Below are 20,087 nucleotides of genomic sequence, written 5' to 3' on the forward strand. Positions count from 1 at the left end.
TTTTTTTGCCGCGGGATGCGCGTGCCGCGGAGAAATCCCCGGGATTTCTCTCTCGTGTGAATACCCCTATATATATAAGCGAAAATTTCGGTTTTATGCGGTACATCATCGAGAGCGGCCGTATTCCTTGATGGCACGAGGAAAGTATCGATGCTTGCAAGGGCTGCAGAAACCAGATTCTGACGAACAGTAAGAAATAATGCCATACATTAAAAGGCTGTTTAAATGCCCATACACACAGTTGACACAGTTGCGTTTTAGTTCATTTGACTGCGCTGTGCCAAGAAACAGAAGCGAGTCGTCGGGTCATCTATGCTTTTTATGAAGAGTGGAACTCAATTCGAAGAGTAGCTTGGCACGCGACATATGAAGCAATGATGTCCTGGTATTTCGCAGCCAGAACGCAGTGAAACACCCAAACGCTGTCAAACGCAACTGTGTATGAACCTATAGAAGAGCGTTACCGTAGCCTACAGCGGCCACGGTGTATTGCTCCTGGTACAGAATGTACTAACGTGTACCACTCCATCTGAGAATGCTCCCCCCCCCCCCCCCCGGGGGTGAAGGTACCACCCCCTTCCTTTCCCCAACTTTTTCTCCTGCACTTTTAGAAAATTCCATCAATCTACGTGGAAAAACCGAATAGAACATGTCCCGTTTTCTGGAAATGCATATAATGTCCTGTTTGCTTTCAAAAACAGGAACTGTACCATATGCATTGAAATGTGCTATTTAAGCAATAAGTATGAGCTTATCCGTATCAATAAAAAAAGCCTTACAAGATTACAGTTTATAGTCGGTTCAACAGTCATAAGCGAATTGAACGTGCCCAAAAGTGCCGGATATCCAGCAATTTTTATGGAACTCTATCAGACCGCGGAAGTACAGCGCCCATGAGCCGAGTTACGCCGCGCGCAGGAAGACATCTCTGTCCCGCGCATGCGCAAGTCGCTGCGGCTGGCGTGGACCCGGGGGCTGCGGAGTGCTGCTACCCGTTCGGAAGGCGAGTTGACGTTGTTGTCGCGTCGCCAGCGGCGTTCTACGGTGCGTAGACGGCTTCGTTTTCCAAGGTACGTATACGTTAAGTTGTTCCTAACGCAGTGTTAGTTTACTATCTCTAAAGCTGTCGTATATTCCAAGTTCGGGATGCCCATCGTGCAGCGTCTCGTCTTGCCAGCCGCATAAAGCTAGGCCTTTTATAGTTCCTGATTCGGGGCGGCATACCGCCCGACCCTACTTAGTAGTTGGGCACTAGGAGAGCACGGTTTCCGCAATATTCCCGCATTATTACGCCTAGGGTGCCTCAATGTCCTTCTGTTTAGGATTATGCCACCCTTTGTAGTACCAGACGCCGACAGCACGCGCTCACGGGCAAAATGCAAAGAAAGCGACGAAAACAAAATGTCGCCATAGCACAGTCAGCGCCACAAGCGCGTGCCGGGCCACGCTCTTTCACACGCTTCTCAACAAAAAATAAAAATAAACGTGTGTGACAAAATGGGCGAGATGCCAACACCCTAAGCAAAGCGCGCATGAAGCCACCCTAATTATGCCAAGCCGCTGTCAACATGCGTGACTTCAGCGCGTCGAATTAAACTAGATTCGCCGCCAACTTCAACCTCACATGGTTCAAAGTTCAGCGCTTGATCGGGGAGGGGGATGGGGCAATTGGAGAATGAGGGAAGATCGGATTAAAAGACGTGAACATTGGTCACTGATGTTTTAAGGAACGAAGTATATTCCAAAGGTCGAAAGCGTAAGATATTCTCAATACAGCATTCGATAAACGGAGCTTGTTTTTAAATTTTTTTAATTTTTTTATAGGTCTGAAAGCAGAGTGGAGCACTGCGTTCCTCAGCTGCTCGACCGTGTGAGCGTTCTTGGCAGCTTACCGAATATGCGGTCCAATAAAGGTGGCACCCGCTTGATGCAGAGAAATAATGCAGGCTTTTGCATCTTAGGGATAGCAACGCATTATCGTGCGATATTTTGAGTCGCCCTGTAAACTTATCCGCGCTGTGCCAGTAATCAATCATCGTCTTGGTAATACTCGTGTGCGCGCCGCGGATGCTCCGTCACTCCAGGTGTTTTGTGGAATAAATTGATGCCATTTTTTCGGGACTGATATTCCTGAAATAACTCGGGCTACTGATAGACGAATATACTTCTAAATTACCCCGGTCGAGTCGAGACCTCTATTGTAATAGGTGGTAATCACTGGACGCCAAATTGGAGCTCTCTGAACGCTGCGCATGCTCAGAGTGAACTCACGCTTATGGCCTGAGAAAGACACCCTTTTTATGTAGAGTAATGCTACACGCACGACGTCGTGCAGCTCTACCGGAAGTTTCTGTACGCGCGACGCGCGTTAATGTTCTTTCATTGGCCGACCCGAATCCTAGCCATAGGGAGTATTCACTTGACGCCATATTTGTGGGTGCTGTTTCGAGCGCATGCTCAGAACGAGCTCACATCAATAGGCTGCTAAGACCGGCACTCTTGATGGTGCGGAATGCACGTTGCAAAAGAACTGTGGAAGCTCGCCATCAGCACGCGCTCAGCATTCGTGCACACGGCTATGGCCGCCAATGAATACTCCCTATAGTGGCAGAGCTTTGCTCTGCCAATACAAATTACTGCAGAGCCCTCAAGCAAATATTTTCTACCATCATGACCAAACCAAAATCACAATTCACGAGCTTGCTCATGAATATGCAACCAGACTCCCGCATTGTGCATGCAGCCTCGCATATTCATGAGCATACTCGTGAATTGTAATTGGGTTTTGTGTCAAGTTCCCTTTTTTTTTTAGAGGATGGGATTTGACTTGTTTTCATCGCGTATCAAGTTAATTCACCGCAACGGTTTGCGGTTTTGTCTTGTGAATTAAAGGAAGATACTATACATATCACCAGAATAAAGCGATAAAACTCATGGTATACATGCTAACCGGAAGAAACTGAAAATCTACTCCCCAGATAAAAACTCAAAAGGTGTGCCATGTTTGAAAATAATATAACTCCCAAAGTCCTAGGTATTAATACTCTCAAACACAATTGCAATCATAAATGTTTGGTTCAGCGTTCCTATATGACTAAAAAGATCGACTTTTTCAGGCAGAAGCATCTTCGACTGCCACTGGATGGCACCAGGTGCTTCGAAGGCGCAAGCTTCCCATCTGCTATGAAGCTGATGTACGCCACATACTGTTGTCTCAACCTAAAGTACCCTGCTGAGCTGCCAGCAGCGTTAAAGTTTGTTTAGAGGTAACTATGAATGTGCCTTTGAAAATGTGCACTGTGTATTTGCTTTGGAAAAATGTATCGTATGGACAGTTCTAATTCCTTCAAGTGGTAGAATTGTCAAGTCGATATTGCATTTCGTGAAGAAATAAATATGCGATTTATTTTTGTCTTGGAAGCAGCAATAGCTGATAAGTGACTTTTGACAACGTTAATGACATAAAAGTCCCTTAGCAATAAATGATGTACCTAATCTGTTATCGTGTCCTTGCCAACATCCTAAGCAGTTTGGCATACCTTTGAATGGTGGTGTGCTGCTCAACGTATTTCCGGCAATGCCAGTTGGCTCAGAATTGGAGATTTCGAAGCTTGCAGACGACTTATTTTTCGCAAGATACTAAATTTCCCAAATCGCCTACAATTTAAAAAAAAAAACAGGTCTCGTGAACGATTCTGGTAAAATGTAAACATATTTGAATCTATATTGAGATTCCGTCCGCATCGCGAAAATTAGAACCCGCAAATTATTCCAAATCTTTAACTTTTACCTCAATCGCGAAATATGGAGCCCGCGAAAAATAAGTCGTTTACACTATAGGCTACAAGCCAAAAAGTTCAAATACTGTTTTCCTTTGGCGATGTGCAATGTTTTCCAAACTTGTAGAAACACACAAACTGTTCATTACCTCATAAAAGTGCTTGCTAACTTGTCGGTGGCCGAACGACAATAACATGGCGCTTAATGCAACAATTTTGTCCGCTACGTCATAGATTGATGTAATCTTAAGAGGTAATACAGTCGCGTGTTCCTTTGCTTAATACTGTACATATACAGGATTTTTTTTTATTCTTACAGATTTGTTTAAAGAAAGACATGAAAGCTACAATTATGCGGTATGTGCGAGCGAGTTATACGCCCAGGGGGACATTGTGTGGGTAACTAATCTTTGCAATATGTCGGCTAATTAATTAAAACTTGTTAACTTTTAAATTAATAAAAATAGACATATGGTTCCAATTAAAAACTTGCTGAGTGTTATCGAAAACCATTAAATGAGTCATTTTCAGAAAGACTTTCAGCGCGAGAGAAGTGTAGTATAGTACAATAAAGTTACCACTTGCGGAGCACGAGGCTAGCGGTTGCGGTAAGGCGCACGCGCGATTTTTCCGTCTCTTAGCTAGCCCCAGCCTTGTACCTGCTCCACGAGTAGTAACTTCAGCGCACTGTTGCGCTTTTCACGCGCTCAAAGTCTTTCTAAAAGTTACTGATCTAGGGGATTTGAACAACGCTCAGCAAATATCTAATTGGAACCATACGACTACTTCCACTAATTAAAATATAATCAACGAATTTCAATTAATTAGCCGACTTATCGCGAAGATTATCCACCCCGATGATGTCCTTCTGGGCGTATAACTCACTCGCACAAACCGCATAAGTGTAGCTTTCATGGCTTTAAACAAATCTGTAAAGAAAAAAAAAAAAAAAAGAAAAACAGCAAAGCAGCCGCATAGCGATTCCTCGAACGTATTCCAGTATTCCCATGTAAATATTAAGGGTTTCATTCAGCTTGGTCCCACTGTCACTGATGCATTGCCAATTACATCAAGCAAAGTGTCTAACTTTTGACAGCAATTTGGAAAAAAAATGTTTTGTAGAGCAGAACATTAGCCTTAGGGTTTGTGTTTGTTTCGCACCTTCAACAGCAACCTGGAACATGTTGAACCATGTTTTTGTTGAAACTTTACACTAAGAAAGGCAAAGGTCTAATGTTAATGTGCTGCTTTCCAGACGCCCTTATTTACAATTCGCTTGGCAATTCGCAATTCGCTTTACAATTCGTTACTCACATTAATTGGATATGCTGCAGTAACTGCATGACCTGCTGGGGAGGACCGTTTCTTTTTAAGTGATATTATTATGTTGCAATATAATGAAAGAATCAATATGAATCTGGTATTCAGATGTATTGTCATATAGAACCAATACTAGAACGTATGCATTTTACGGTACGTGCAACTTATATATTAACCCGCCTTAGTATCACTCGGCTGCAAATGCATGGGCCCTTGTTCTGCAGGGGCAAATAAATATACCTGTGACCGTGCTATGCTCATCAGTTAGAATATGTAATATGAACCAAAACACATTAATGTTCAGTGTTTTAATATTAACCACAATTTTCTGCTTAAGCACTTCAGGCTAGCTTTTTTGTGATATTGCATTGACCGGTACTCTGAATTCCTTTTTTAACCGAAGTATTGTTGTGTACAACGTTACTAGGCAGGCGAGCTGGTTAATGTGACATTCTACAACCCAGGATGGAGGCTAGGAAGACATACGTCTTAATTGAGATGGCTGTGTTTGTCCTCCTTTGTAGCCTCCGTCTCGCGTTGTAGAATGTCTTAGCGTTGTGTGCTCACGCAAGTTCCGAAATGTGCCCAGTTATTACTGAGAAATGATGCCAGTGGGGTGAAACTTTTTTTTTTGTACAATCAAAATTTGTCTTGATCCAAGGATCAGTCTTGGAGGCTCATGGTGTGTGCACGGACTGTCCAGATTAAGGGCGTTTGTCTCGGCTTGAAATTATATTATAGACAAGATTTAGAATTCGTTCAGATCGGGTTACTAACCGATAGATAAGTTAAAGAAGTCAGGAACTCCTTAGCTTCTATTAGACATCTTCCTCTAAATAATCCCGCCCATTATTTAAGTGATCTCTTTTCAGGCAACTTGTGGCAATGAACCCACAGGAAGGGCCCCGGCAGTCTTGAAGAAAAGTTGCTCTGGTGCGTCTGAAGCTGCAGGGAGCCCTCTAAGAGTTCTCGAAGTTCCGAAAGAAGTGGAAAGAAACTTCGGTGCTTGTTTAGATTATTTTTTTCTCTTGTTAATATTACTATTTGTTGTCATAGGCCAAGATGGTTCTTTTCGAGGTGTAGCATGTCAGCATAATTTTTTGTGACATTTTTCTTTAGTAGCCTGCTCACTTTGATATTTTTTTGATGGCTGAGCTGCCCCAAATATATTTGCGGCATGAAATGTTTTTTTTTTTGTATTGTGTATGTGTTGTATTCATTTAAAAGAAAAATAAATGTAAATATCTTTGAAGCAGCAAACTGTTCAGTCTTCTTCGCAATGGGTCCGTTGCTATGGTTTGGAACCAAAAGGACAAAGCGTGAACTTAGTTTCATAAGGATGTTTACAAATGTTTATATGCCTTTATCACCGTTCCTACATGTAAAATGTTCTCTAAACTTGACGTAGCATGCAAGCACATTCTCATAGCATTCCTGGCTGTTATATTGAGTATATATGCACAGATTCATTGTTTTGTTTTCAGGATAGTGCTCGTATTAGATACGACAGTTCAAATTTTCCATACAAGGTTGGGGAACATTTCCGCACTGCAGGTAATTTTATGTTGCAAAGACTTGCATCAAGTTGCGCCTGCAAACTGTCAGGACATCCCTGTTTTGCATGTCACATATCAACTTTTTCAAGGAGAAGCTTGCCACGTGACATACAAAGCCCGGATGTACTTGTGAATAGCGGTGGTAGCATAAAATGGGTCGAGAACTATCACAAACAAATCTGAAATTTTTCCGTAAGTACAAGAAATGTAACCTGTGCCATTTTGGACGCATTGGAACATGTGATGTACTTCATAAAAATGGTACATGTTCTAGCATGGCTTGCAACCGAACATGTGCTGCTGTGTGCCATGATGGTACATTTCTTGTAGCATACACTACTTGTTCCGTGATGATGGTGTGTGGAACTTATTGTGGCTGCTCATACTACAACAACATGTCCCGTACTAAAGAAGTATGGAACATTTTCTGTAGTCCGGTAATACAGTACATGTTGTGGCAACAAGGTTAGCATGTATGTGTCCCATACTTTGACAGGAGTTTTTCTAACAGTGTGGGAGGCGGCCCTATCGGGTACAGAGCTCGATGACCAGCACCGGCTGGTTGAGCAAGCCCGCCGAATCTGGGCGGCCACGCAGCCCTCAACTAAGGGTACCAACCAGGGACCCCAAGGTTGTTTTTTTTTACTTTTCGCATTTTAAAGTTGACGTTGATGATGATGATAATAGAGCATGCTTCGAATTTATAGCGCATGCTTCCGGTTGTACTGCCACTTTGGGCAGTTCCGGGATCGCTATGCCCATGCCCAAGTCCACCGTGAGTGACTAAAAGAAACAACCAAAAACCGACACGCCTCAAGCAAATGAATAACGCTCGCGAATGTATCTTTGGCAGACTTACAATCGCTCGTGCTAACTTCAAAAACACAGAGGGGCAGCAAGCTTGTCAAAGATACCTTTGCGTGCGTGATTCATTTCTGTTTGTGTGTATACTGTCTGAAGTTACTCAGCCTCAACTGGCGACTTGTCTCTCAAGTGTTTGACGAGCTATGTTGGCAGTGCTGTACACCCGCCAGCCTGGGGTATTTAACGTGCACCACGGAGTAGTAATACACAACCGCACGCCGGTACGATGCTCATCTAGATCGAAACGGGCAGGAGCGGAGGTTATTGTCTACTTTGCTTGAGGCTTTTTGGCGTTGGTTGTTTCTATTTCTCCTCTATGGAACTAGGGCATTATAAACAACAACTATTTGTTTCTATTTTGCGTCTACCACTGCCAGTAATCTTTGACCCGCTCCTTGCTTGATAATGGTATCTTATTTGGTGGCGGAAGTGGACACCCGGAGGAAATATTTCTTCACGTTAGAGAAGTGCAAAACATTAAACAGGAGTCGCATGTAACGCTCAAGCTACGACCAGTGCTTCTGGCAAACTCAATGGACCCTTTCGAAAGTTTTACCTATTTTTCAAGCTGTGAATTCCCTGCACAAATACGGATACGAGCGTCAGCTTTTTCTGCTCGATTCGGGATCATTTATTTTTCAGTCATTTTCATATTTCCCCAACTCAAAAGTTGTGTTCAATGGGACGTCAGCTGAAAAAGTACTCGTGCTGCGGGAGCTCAAGCCAAAAAAAAAAAAAACTGGCTGGCGTTCGGAGATTTTCAAATGATCCCCCAAAGTTTCAGATTCTCACGTTCCTCAATCTCGGTTGCAGCGCCATTCTGAAGGGGATCAGCCGGCGTCCACATGGGTATAATATCGTCAAAACAAATGGAACTAACGTTGTGGACGCTAGTGAGGTCTAGCGCATGGACGCATACGAAATAAAATACACTTGGAAGCAAAAGAAAAACAGAAAAAAGAGAGACCATTGTTTGATTTTTTGCTGACAAGTTTTTTTTTTTTTTGCTTCTTTATTACATAAATTCAAAAAGTACCACAACGTAAGTTCTTGTCTTGACAATCTCAGGCTCAGGTGGACGTCATTCATAGGAAAATGTCTTCTCTCGTTTTTTTTGTTAGGGCTAACTTAGGATAGCAGATAGCCCTAACTTTTCCTAAGTTAGGGCTATCTGCTTTGTCAGCGAATGAAGGACATTTTGATAAAATAAAGGGTGAAAAATACTCCCCGTGTGAAGTTTTCTAGCCACAGTCACTGGTTGATGTCATACCGCAGTTATTTCCGGCATTTCGAACGCACTAGCACTTTGTAGACTCACATTTCCAGCGACTGAGCGACGCACACGAACGAAGGTAAACAATCAAGACGGCGGAGTGTTCCCCGTGTTGTCCTCGCAGTCAGCGCAGTGTGACAGGGTTGTCGGTCAAAAAATTGTACAACACGGTGGCCGGGCGGCAGCAACATGTTGTCCGACTGTTGTTGCTGCCTCGATGTGACAGGGTCGCCCGCAACACGATTTACTCGTGTTGCCGGTTAGAGTTGTCCAACTGTTGCCTCAGTGTGACAAGGCCTTAAGTTGCGTCAAACTGCGCCAGTGCACGAGGTCCGTGTCTCGAGCGGCCCTGGAAACAGTTGTCGGCGCAGCACTGAAATGAGCAGCCCTTGCAAGCGAATGGCAGTCGAGCCCCCGCTCCTGGCGCGTGTCTTGCGCATTTCCAGAACAATTATTGGCGGAACTTGTAAGCATAATTTTCTGAAGAAAATTTGGTCTGCCTTTACCGGCAGCGCCTTCAATTTTCGGCATCCAGGGGGATAGTAGGCCTCCTTGAGTGAAGCATGGCTTTGTGCTTTTGAGTAGTTCTTTTTCGCTGACAGGCAGACTGACGTCAAGTGTCCTTTCTTGCCATACCCGTGGCCAGTTGCACGTTGCCGGCCGGGCACTTGGCGCGCGATTGTGGGCCAGTAGTAGAGCCGCGCCACTTGCATGAAAAGGGGACTTCTTGGTACAGTTTACTGGTGGGAAACGGTTGCTTCTTGATGCTTTTGACTCGTCACGCGGAAGTGTGGACCTCGCCGACGGTCGCGTTTGACTGCGCTGGTGGTAGCAGTTTCCTTAGCTGCTGCTTCACTGTCTCTGATTTGCACGCCGTGGAGATGGCGGTTTCTAATCTCAGGTCTGCGTTGAGCTGGAGTTTTGAACTCAACGTGACATTGTTGAGTCCCAAAACCAGTGTATTTCTTATTAGCTTTTCCTTTATGTTTCTGTAGCCGCACTTTTCTGTCATCTTGTACTAGTTCTCGACACGTCGTCGGCAATTCGGTTAGCCATTTGTTTATGGCTGTCGAACTTGGCCCATTCGTAGATAGGGTTCGTACGCAGCAGGAAGTTTTCCGCGAACACTTGCGTCATGGCACCGTAGTTTAGTTTTTCAATGTCCGCCAGTTTGAGTGAGGTCAGCAGGTGTTCCACCTCAGTGTAGAGTTAAAAAGATACAACTGATCTAAAATAGTTTTTTAGATTTATGTCACTCTATTGATAGCACAGAGGTAGAAGTGATCCTGTCCTATATTATACTGTTGTGTGAACTATTTGTTTAGTAAACTAGGCAACTAAAGCAATGTTGACAAAAATAAAAAAAAACAATACAGACACGACTGAACGAAAAGGGTCCAAAGAAAACGGTCCGCAGTTTGACCCTTCTTTTCAGATTGCGTCTGTGGTTTTGATGCCACGTAATGTAAGCAGTATTCATTGTAAACATAATTCAAAGTGCAATATGAGTTTGCCATAAGGGGTGTTTAATAATGATATTTTAATTCGCTGATGATACCAGTATCCTAGAGGTAGGTAGATATGACAACTTTTTCGACATATTCCCAATGTAGCCGAAAGCACTTGCACCATAAGTGCATCAGGTTTTTTAGTGGCCTGCCGGTAAAACCTTTTCGTAGTGCGTCATACCTATGCTTCTGCAGCTTCTTCCAACTTATCAATGACTGCGAAATTGCGCGTCGACAAAAAAAGTTGAATTCAATGAGGCATCGGCTCATACGGTGTCGCGTACATTCAAGTGAAGTCATGATTCGCCGGGGGCCGATGGGGTTATGCCATATTTTGGACGCGTCGTTGGACTCGCCGGGCACATGGTCCCTCTTGGATACAACCCGACTTGGCGCCCCAGTGTCACTGATGAGCCGGAAGAAGCTTTTCAGACGAGGGTGTGACGCGAAACTTAAAAGTGGCACTAGTCGCACACAAGAATACTGCCAAACGTGTAGTGCAAGAGCATTCGGCTTCAAGGGGAATATATGTAAAAGGTTGACATATCTACCCACCTCTAATTTGCCGGTATCGGAACCAAAAAAAAAAGTGAGTGGAAATTTTTATGGAACCCGCGTGCGTACCTAACTTTTTTTTTTTCTAACTAAGAATGTATAGTGCAATATACTGGAGGATATTTGTGTAATGTGCACAATACAACAGCGCCCCCTCTACCAATTGTCGATGACAAGTGTACTTTATGTAGTTATGGAGGTTTTTATTTGTTTTATGGAGGCATGGCACGGCCATCAGGCTTCTGTAAACATATTTTTTTTGTATAGTATGTCTTATTACTAAGGTGCATCGCATCTTTGATTTGTATGCTTAATACAACAAAAACTTGAAAAGAAAGTTCTATATGATTTCACTTTACTCGCATATCTCTAAATATTAAGAATACTACTACTACCACTGCTAATAATACTAATAATATTTATTCATAACGGATGGGCATTTCCAAGGCACAACTCAGGTTTGTCGAAGTCAGCAGGAGCTTGTGTGACTAAACCGAAGACGTAGTGGAACAAATAGCACTAGGTGTCATAAAAAAAAAGTCGCGTGTCAAAAAATTTCAGTAGATAACGTTTTAAGGGCTGTTCCAATCCAAGCGATGAACTGATAATAAAAGCTACAGAAATAAACCAAACCAGTGATTAAAAAAATAAACACAGACACACCTAATTCGGCCAAATTACATGCCCACAACGTGAAGCAGAAAGCAAAAATCGTAAAGTGAACACTGCACTGCTGACTAAGTCTCAGTCGTGGCTCAAATTGGAGACTAAGGCTCTCGAGATCGGAAAAAGTTGAGATGTTCAAGCCAGTTAAGAAACAATCCAAACAGAAAACTTTAAGCACTCATGAAGAGAAAGACTTGCGCTCATAAAATAATGGACCAGTTCGTACTAACGTGTGGAGGTCACCAAAGTACTCTTTTTGAGTACAAAATACAAAAAAGAACAAAAAATCGACATCACGAGAAAGTCGTTGCTTATCCCCAAGGCAAAAAAAAAAAACTACTCGCACAGGAAAAAAAAAAAGAATGGTCTGCGGATCAACACCCCAGTAAGTAAACAAAATATTAACAATGATAATATTAATAACAAATAACAATAATTTAGTTACTTGCGTGGCACTTCCTTTCGATCACAGTGTTCCTTCTTATATTTTTTTAGCCGTTTCGTGTCGTGAAGATTACTGATCCAAATGGTTCAATAGTGAGTTTGGTCCGTACGGGACATTTTTTTCGGGATCGCGGCCGGGAGATGAATAAAACCTGTTGATTTTACTCTATTCTTCGCGCATGAGCGCTTGAAAAAGCGCGTCCCCGCATGAGATTTTAGCACTCACTCTTTTACGCCAACAGTTTGTTTGCTTTTTTTTTCGTGTTGTAGGCATTAACATGCGACCCCACCGCCCATGACGTTTTGGTGCTTTCTTGACGGTTTATAACTTTATTTTCTATGTATATTATGTAAATTTCTATCTATAATGATGTAAAATTAAAGAGCAGTTTCTAAGCGATACTTTAATATTTCGATATTACCTTTATCTTTAGTTGTTACTAAATTTGTCAGAATTTATTAGACCACAGTTTCTAATATTAAAAAAAATATTTCTCAAGTTATAACGTCCCATCGTCGACGACATTTTACATGAACGTTCGGTTAGATATGTTGAATTGAAAAAGTGAGCGAAGGACTGAGCAGATATTGTATAATTTAAAATAAAAAAAATGCAGCTTAAAATGGTATTAATTCATGGTGCCATAAAAACGGAATGACCAAAACTAATCAAAATTACGAGACATTAAATTATTAAGCATTCTTCGACGTTGTATTTTTTAAAACATCGATATTGATATATTGCACGTTCATAATGTTATTAGGCCTCAAACCTTTTTCATTCAGTTACGGTAAATTGCAGTTTCTTAACATAAAATACAGATGGCGACAAGTGTTCAAGAATTGCTTGATGTGAATTTTCCTTCGTGTGCCGCTAGGAAGGACACATGAAAGCCTGAAAAAGCGCCAGATGTCAGGGTGTCAGATAAAAATGAACACGTAATTATTGTATCTTTACTGGAGCGTGTTATGTGATTTTTGCTGGTTAGGCTTGTAAATCCCTAAGAGGGGAATATTTGCTTTGCCTTACCTTAGTTGGGAGCGCAGTCAACGCTACGGGCTGATGAAGCCACTAAAGCCGCGCCAACAGCGCGAGGTCAAGCAGTTTTTTTCTCTTTCTGTGGTTTTGCGGTTGGGCTAAACTAGAGCCAATAAATTAGCTACATTGCATACACATCTTGGTGCTTAAAGTGATGGTTATCAGTTATCTGAAGTTTTATCTTAAATCAGAGGAAACGCTTTTCCGTCCTCCACAAATGTTGAAACAGTTCGCGACAACACAAAGCAATATTGCGAGAGCTTCCTAATGCCGAAGCTACTGCTGAGGAAGTCGCATTTTTGAATCATGACGATCGGCAGTTGCGTTTGATCTGTACAAACCACCAAGATGGAGGCGCCCACAACAATATCGGGGAAAAAAGTGTCGATACTCTAAGCGTAGCTAACCTGTAGGAACTAAAGCCCCTCAATGTGTTGGCGTTGGTCTTTCAAGTAACTTCAAATGTGCCAGTGCACGAAGCTCGTGCCTCGAGCGGCCCTTGAAGGCCAATGGCGGCTCACCACTAAAATGACTGGCTGTGAAAGCGAATGGCGGAGTAGCACTCACTCGTCGCACGTGTCTTGCGCGTTTCCATAACAATGGTAGGCGGTACTTTTAAAATACGCCTTTATCAAAAGACTTCAGCAATGACCTGGGTTCAGTCACCCATCGGCATCCTACCATCGGGTGATCATGTATCACATATTCTGCGTGATGCACGTCCCGAGCTAATAGTTGTACTGCACTTCTTATAATCTACAACGGGTAACAATGTCGCCCTACGAAACTCTTGCTCCCTAAAAAAACTAACGAATTATTTGAACACGCCGTTACCGCTCATTCACACTGGAAGCGGATCCGCGTTCGCAAAGCGGTTGCGAACGCGGTTGTATAAAGATCCAGTACAATTGCACGCGCACTTGATGTCATCGATTGCGCGTGCAATTGCACTGGATCTTTATACAACCGCGTTCGCAACCGCTTTGCGAACGCGGATCCGCTTCCAGTGTGAATGAGCGGTTACATTGCATTTTGAAAGTCTGCTCGCGTGTTCGCGTTCTTCTTTTAGAGCGCAGCTCTTAGGGGCCCGTTCCCGGCTTGAGCGGCGTAGGCGTCGCCGTCGGCGTCGGCGTCGGCGTAACCACGGTCATCCCAAGGTCATCCCAAGGTCACGTGACCCCGAAGGTCACCCCAAGGTCACGTGACACCCAAAGTCACGTCACCCCCTGAAGTCACGTGACCCACCGAGGTCACGTGACCCTCCTCCGAGGTCACGCGACCCCCCCCCGCGAAGTCACGTGACACCCCCAGGTCACGTGACCACCCCCAGGGTCACGGGACCCCCGATGACGTCATCGTCACTGATGACGTCACCGGCATGCGCATCGGCATCGTCATCATCACTGATGACGTCACCGGCATCCGCATCGTCATCGTCATGATCGCTGATGACGTCATCAGTGACGTCACTGATAACGTCACCGGCATCCGCATCGTCATCGTCATCATCACTCATGACGTCACCGGCATCCGCATCGTCATTGTCATCGTCACTGTTGACGTCAGCGGTATCCGCATCGTCATCGTTACTGATGACGTCATCGGCATCGGCATCGTCACGTGACCCCCTAGGTCACGTGACGATGACGCCCTAGGTCACTAGGGGCCCGTGACCCCCCCCCCCCCCCCCAAGGTCACTTGACCCCCCCCCCAGTACCCTTCCCTCCTCCTCCTCAAGAGCTGCGCTCTAATTCGGTGTTACAGGGAGTTGTAAACGGCTTTCACTTTTTTTTATTTTATTTTATTTTTTGTCCACATTTTTTTTTTTTGCTGATGCGTGCTGATGGCGAGCTTCCACAGTTGTTTAGCAACGTGCATTCCGCACCATCAAGAATGCCGGTCTCAGCAGCCAATTGAAGTGAGCTCGTTCTGAGCATGTGCTTTAAACAGCACCCACGAATATGGCGTCCAGTGAATACTTCCTATAGTTGTCGGACTTCTGGACAAATTTTATATACCAAAAAAAATGGCACGTAAACGCCGAAGACAACAAAAAAAAAGATAAAAACATAGACACGTGCATCTAATAAAAAGAAATGAAATACCAGAATTGATTATAATGGTGTTTTAAAAGGTTAGAGCTCTAAAAGCTATAAAAGCCAGCGCAATGCTTTCAACGGTGCGCTTGTTTTCTGGAAGAGTCGATGACAGGCAAACAATTCAGTGGAAGGTGCGGCTCGAGCACGCGCTTGATGCCTTTCACCGGGCTTCGGATGCTCGTGCGACGAAGTTTTACTGAAGTGAATTAGAACCGACAAAGCGACGTGAGCTACAGGCTCTGCTGGTGCTTTCAGTTGCATATTAAAATATGGAAAGGGATCAGGTGGCACCAAGCAACTTCGATGGCAGCGCCACCTTCGCTGCAGTCGAAGTGAGCGACGACACAGCTCAAGCTCACATGGGAAATATATATCCTTAGGGGCCATATTGCATTTTTTTATGATTTTGTCGTCAGAGGTAAGGTCGAAACATCACGTCACGACGACCTAACTTTATGACGACGCTACGACATTATCGCAGGCTGCAGCGTTAAGCGTGTTTCACATGCAGCGATTTTGGCCCTAGAGCGGCGCGATTTCTGCCGTCGCGGCGCTCGTGCCACTCATCCGCTGGTGCAGGCCAGAGCGCCTCGACGGCAGAAATCGCGCCGCTCTAGGGCCAAAACCGCTGCATGTGAAACGCGCTTTACGCGACGCCAAATTGCTGTGTAAGGCCGTCGTTGTATCGCGTCACGTCGAGGACGACGCCGTTTCGCGACATCAAGTCGTCGTTGTAACGCGGTCGTGATATTGCGTCGCGTTGAAGACGACACGGTTACGCGACATAAATTTGCAGTTGTAACACGGTCATGAAGTCGCGCCACATCGAGGACGACTTGAACGTGGTCGTCGATGCCGACGTTGACGTCGACACCCCACGCAAAATCCACCATCTCTATGACGTCACAGTAAAGTCGTCCTGACGTCGTCGTCAACATCATAACGACGTCACGACCAAGTCTTGACGGCCTGAGACGTCTTTGCCTTCGCCAACATCACCATCGACGCTCTGTCACGATGAAGTCTTGACGTTGTGTAACGTCGTCGTCGTCGCCGATGACGTCGACGTCGTGAGGTTGTCACGGCGTCGTCATGACGTCGAGTTGCGTCATGTCGACAACGACGTCGAAGACCTGACGCGACGAGTTTTTATGGGGTCTCATTATCAAGGAAGCCCTCATCTCGACGTCGCGTGGCGTCGTTGTGTTCGTTGTCAGTGTTGACATCGACGTCGTTGTCAACGCACTATGACGTCAGAACGCAGTATTGACGTCATGTAAAGCGCGTTCTCAACATCGATGTCGACGTTGACGTCAAGGAGTCATCGTTATATCGCATGGCGTTGTGATGAAGAGTCAGGTCACGGTGAAGCTATTTATTGACGTGAAGCTTGGCGTCTAGGTTGTACACAAATATAGCCCGGCGTTCTGTCGTTTCTATGACCTTGACCCGCTTGCCGGTCGAGCTTGGCGCTAAAACACAACGCGTTGTTTTATTAAAACAAGAAAAACAGAGAATCGGAACTAGCCGATCGTCATGATTCAAAAGTGCGACTTCCTCAGCATTAGTTTCGTTGTTAGGAAGCATACGTAACATTGCTTTGCTCTTTCGCGGACTGTTTCATCATTTGTGGAGGACGGAAAAGCGTTTCCATAGATTTAAGATGAAGCTTCAGATAAGTGACAACCATCATTTTAAGCACCAAGATTGGTATGAATCGTAGCTAATCTGATGGATCTAGTTTAGCTGACAAAGCCACTGAAGCAACGCCAAGAGCGCGAGGTCAAGTACTCCGTTCTCTTTCTGTGCCTGTGGGGTCGCCACAGGCACAGAAAGAGAACGAACTGCTTTACCTCGCGCTCTTGGCGTTGCTTCGGTGGCTTCATCAACTGGTAGCGTCGGCTGCGCTCCGAACTGAGTAAAAGCAAAGCAAACATTCAAATGTTAGGGTTTTACAAGCCAAACCAACAAAAATTACCTAACGCCTCCAATAAAAAAAAAAATGTCGGGTTTATTTCGATTGATTTGATATCTTTTGACGTGCAACCGATATCTCAGATTGGTTTCCGTCAGATTGCGGGCGCTTTGGAAGTATTTAAACCCGACAAATATGGACTCAAGGGGCAGCGCGTTAGCTCAGAGATATTGAAACGTATTAATCATTTCTTTTTTGTTCTAATATTATTGCCACTTAAGAGTCACCGGGGTAGTTTTTGAAATAAAGTATAGTGTAACCATTGAGACAAGAAAAGTATGATGGCGAAAATAGTTTTCGCAACTGATAAAAACATTCAAATGTTACCTGGCGGATTCCCAAATGGCGGAATTGCTTTCATGGCGCCCATTTCATTTAGATCGCGTGAGGCGTCATTACCGACGCACAGTGGAACGCGCGCAAAGCAGCTGTGGAGCACCCGCTGCCTCGCGCTTGTTGCTCCGACACCTCTGGCTCGCTCACTGCGGGCGTCCAGGCTTTGGACTAGCTGACATATAACGCCTTTTTTTTGTTTCACATGACGTTCCAAGCGGCACACGACGGCAAATGCACATCAAGCTATACTTGAACATGCGTCGCCATGTGTATTTTATATTAAGAAACCGCTATTCGGTATAACTGAACGGGAAATGTTTGAGTTCTAATGACATTCTTAACGTGTAATATATCAATATGCAAGTTGTGAAAAATGTAATATTGAAGGATGCTTCTTAATTTGATGTTACGTAATTTTGATTAGTAGATACGATTTCGTTTTTATAGGACCATAAATTAATGTCATTTTAAAATTGATTTTAGTTAAAAATATACATCATCTATACAATTTGTTGCTTACTTTCTCATTTATTATATCCAACTGAGCGCTCCCGTAAAATATCGTGGACAATGGGACGTTATAACTCGAGAAATATTTTTTTTCAATATTAGAGCCTGTGGTCTATTAAATGCTTAGATTTTAACTATCAACTAAAAACAATCGTAAAATCGAGACATTAAAGTATTGTTGAAAAACGGTTATTTCTTTGACATTTACCTTATAATTGTAGGATACGTAGCAATAAAGTTATAAATCGTCGAAAAAAACAACCCAAAACGTCAAGCATGGTACAATTTCACCTTAAGGGTGTTCTTCCGAGGCGTGACTTCGTAGGGAGCAACGAGCCCCTGCTTCGCTGGGCAGGCACAGAAATCTAACGAAAATGTTAGGATCCATGTGCCGTGATTAACCCAAAGGCGATTTGCTGACACCTTGTTTCTCATCCAGGTGACATCCTTCGCCTTTGTATGCGCACACACATAGTACGAAGTCAAACACCAGCCCAACGCGGGACCCCGTACATTCCTAGCGTTAAGTGGTGAAAAAACTTGGCATTGTCGCACAAACAGATTTTCGCAATAATAATTAAACGAATAAAAAGTCAGGAAGGGCAGGAAATGGGTGGGTGAATGGACGTCGGAGTACCGATCTCTGTTTGGATCTTTAAGTCGGAAGAAGCAATACCAGCTGCTTTTGTGTGTACTCACTCTTCGAAAGCGTTCAAACAGGCACTTCGGTGTACAATCTGCTAAGCTCGTACCGAGAACGAGCACTACACCATCCCACGGCGAGGACTCGAATCCAATTGCCCGCTTCGTGCCAGCATGTTGGAACCAGAAATGTTTTTTGGTTTACCTTTAACACCGATCCATTTTCCACTAAGGATTCTGGGACGACCTGATAAGGAAAGGCGGAAGCTTTCTACTAGATCTCACAATCCGTGCACGGGTGGCGAGAGAATAGTTTGCGCCTGACTTAGCCACCCTTCTGGCGCCAGGAGCAGAGTGAACACCGCCAACCTTTCAAAAGTCGATTTTTTCGCTCCATGGATTCCAGCCTTCAAGGTGCGTTTACAAGTACTTGCGAATTCGGGCGCGGATTCGCGCTGGTGGCAAGCAGATTTTGGAGCCGTGTGCCAAAATCCGCTCGTGGCTGGCGGAGAACCTGGATCGGTCCCGGTAACGTCCAGGCCTTGCGCCAGCGACGTGTCGATTTCACATCTGGGCACCAAGATCCCCTATCCGCTAGCGTGGATCCAGCAGCGAAGCGCAAGTGTAAGCACACACTTATGTCCGATTCACCGATGCGATTTTGCTTGCCATTTTATAGTTTCTAGGACGCTCGTGCGGCAGAAGAGGCGTGGTGAAAGCTGCAATGTTTGACGTCGCAGCTGCGGGATTGCAAGAAATAACGCTCCGGTGAATCGGGCTTCCAATAAAAATTCAATTTGGCGACCATAATTGCGAATTTACAATCGTGACGCCGTGCGTGCGACAAAGAAGGTAAAATTGCTGTTGCCGGTACACAGATTCAAGTATAAATGCGCAACCACTTCGGGCTTCTACGGGCTCCCCAAAATCCACAAGCCTAACGTTCCCTCACGACCTATTGTAGACTTCTCGTCATCGCCACTTCGTGCACTTTCCAATTACTTACAACAGATTTGGCCCCTCTCATGGGAAATACGTCAACCTATGTGAAAAACACCGGCCACTTCGTAGAGAGTGTTTCGCAAGACTAAACGACGGTGACTGTATGGTATCCTTCGACGTTGTTTCACTTTTAACAAGCGTCCCAGTTCCGTTGGCAGTCACCGCAGCCAGAGATGTACTCGAGAAAGATGACAACTTGCGCTCAAGAACCAGCCTCACCGTAGATGAACTGTGTCGCCTACTCGAATTCTGCCTCGGCAGCCCACATTTCAGTTTCCAAGGTGAACTGTTCAAGCAAGTCAGCGGAAGTGCAATGGGTGCCTCCGTCTCTGTCAGGGCGGCAAATCTTACAATGGAAACAATCAAGCAGAGAGCACTACGATCTTTCACCAGCAAGCCCAAAGAGTTCTTGCGTTATGTGGATGACTGTTTCTGTATTTTAAAGAAACGAGAAGTCAATCCTTTCTTGGCTCACCTTAATTCCATTGAAACTGTCATTCAATTCGCCGCCAAATGCGA

This window comes from Ixodes scapularis, unplaced genomic scaffold (assembly GCF_016920785.2).
Source record: "Ixodes scapularis isolate PalLabHiFi unplaced genomic scaffold, ASM1692078v2 PGA_scaffold7__128_contigs__length_106722199, whole genome shotgun sequence".
Lineage (NCBI taxonomy): Eukaryota > Metazoa > Arthropoda > Arachnida > Ixodida > Ixodidae > Ixodes > Ixodes scapularis.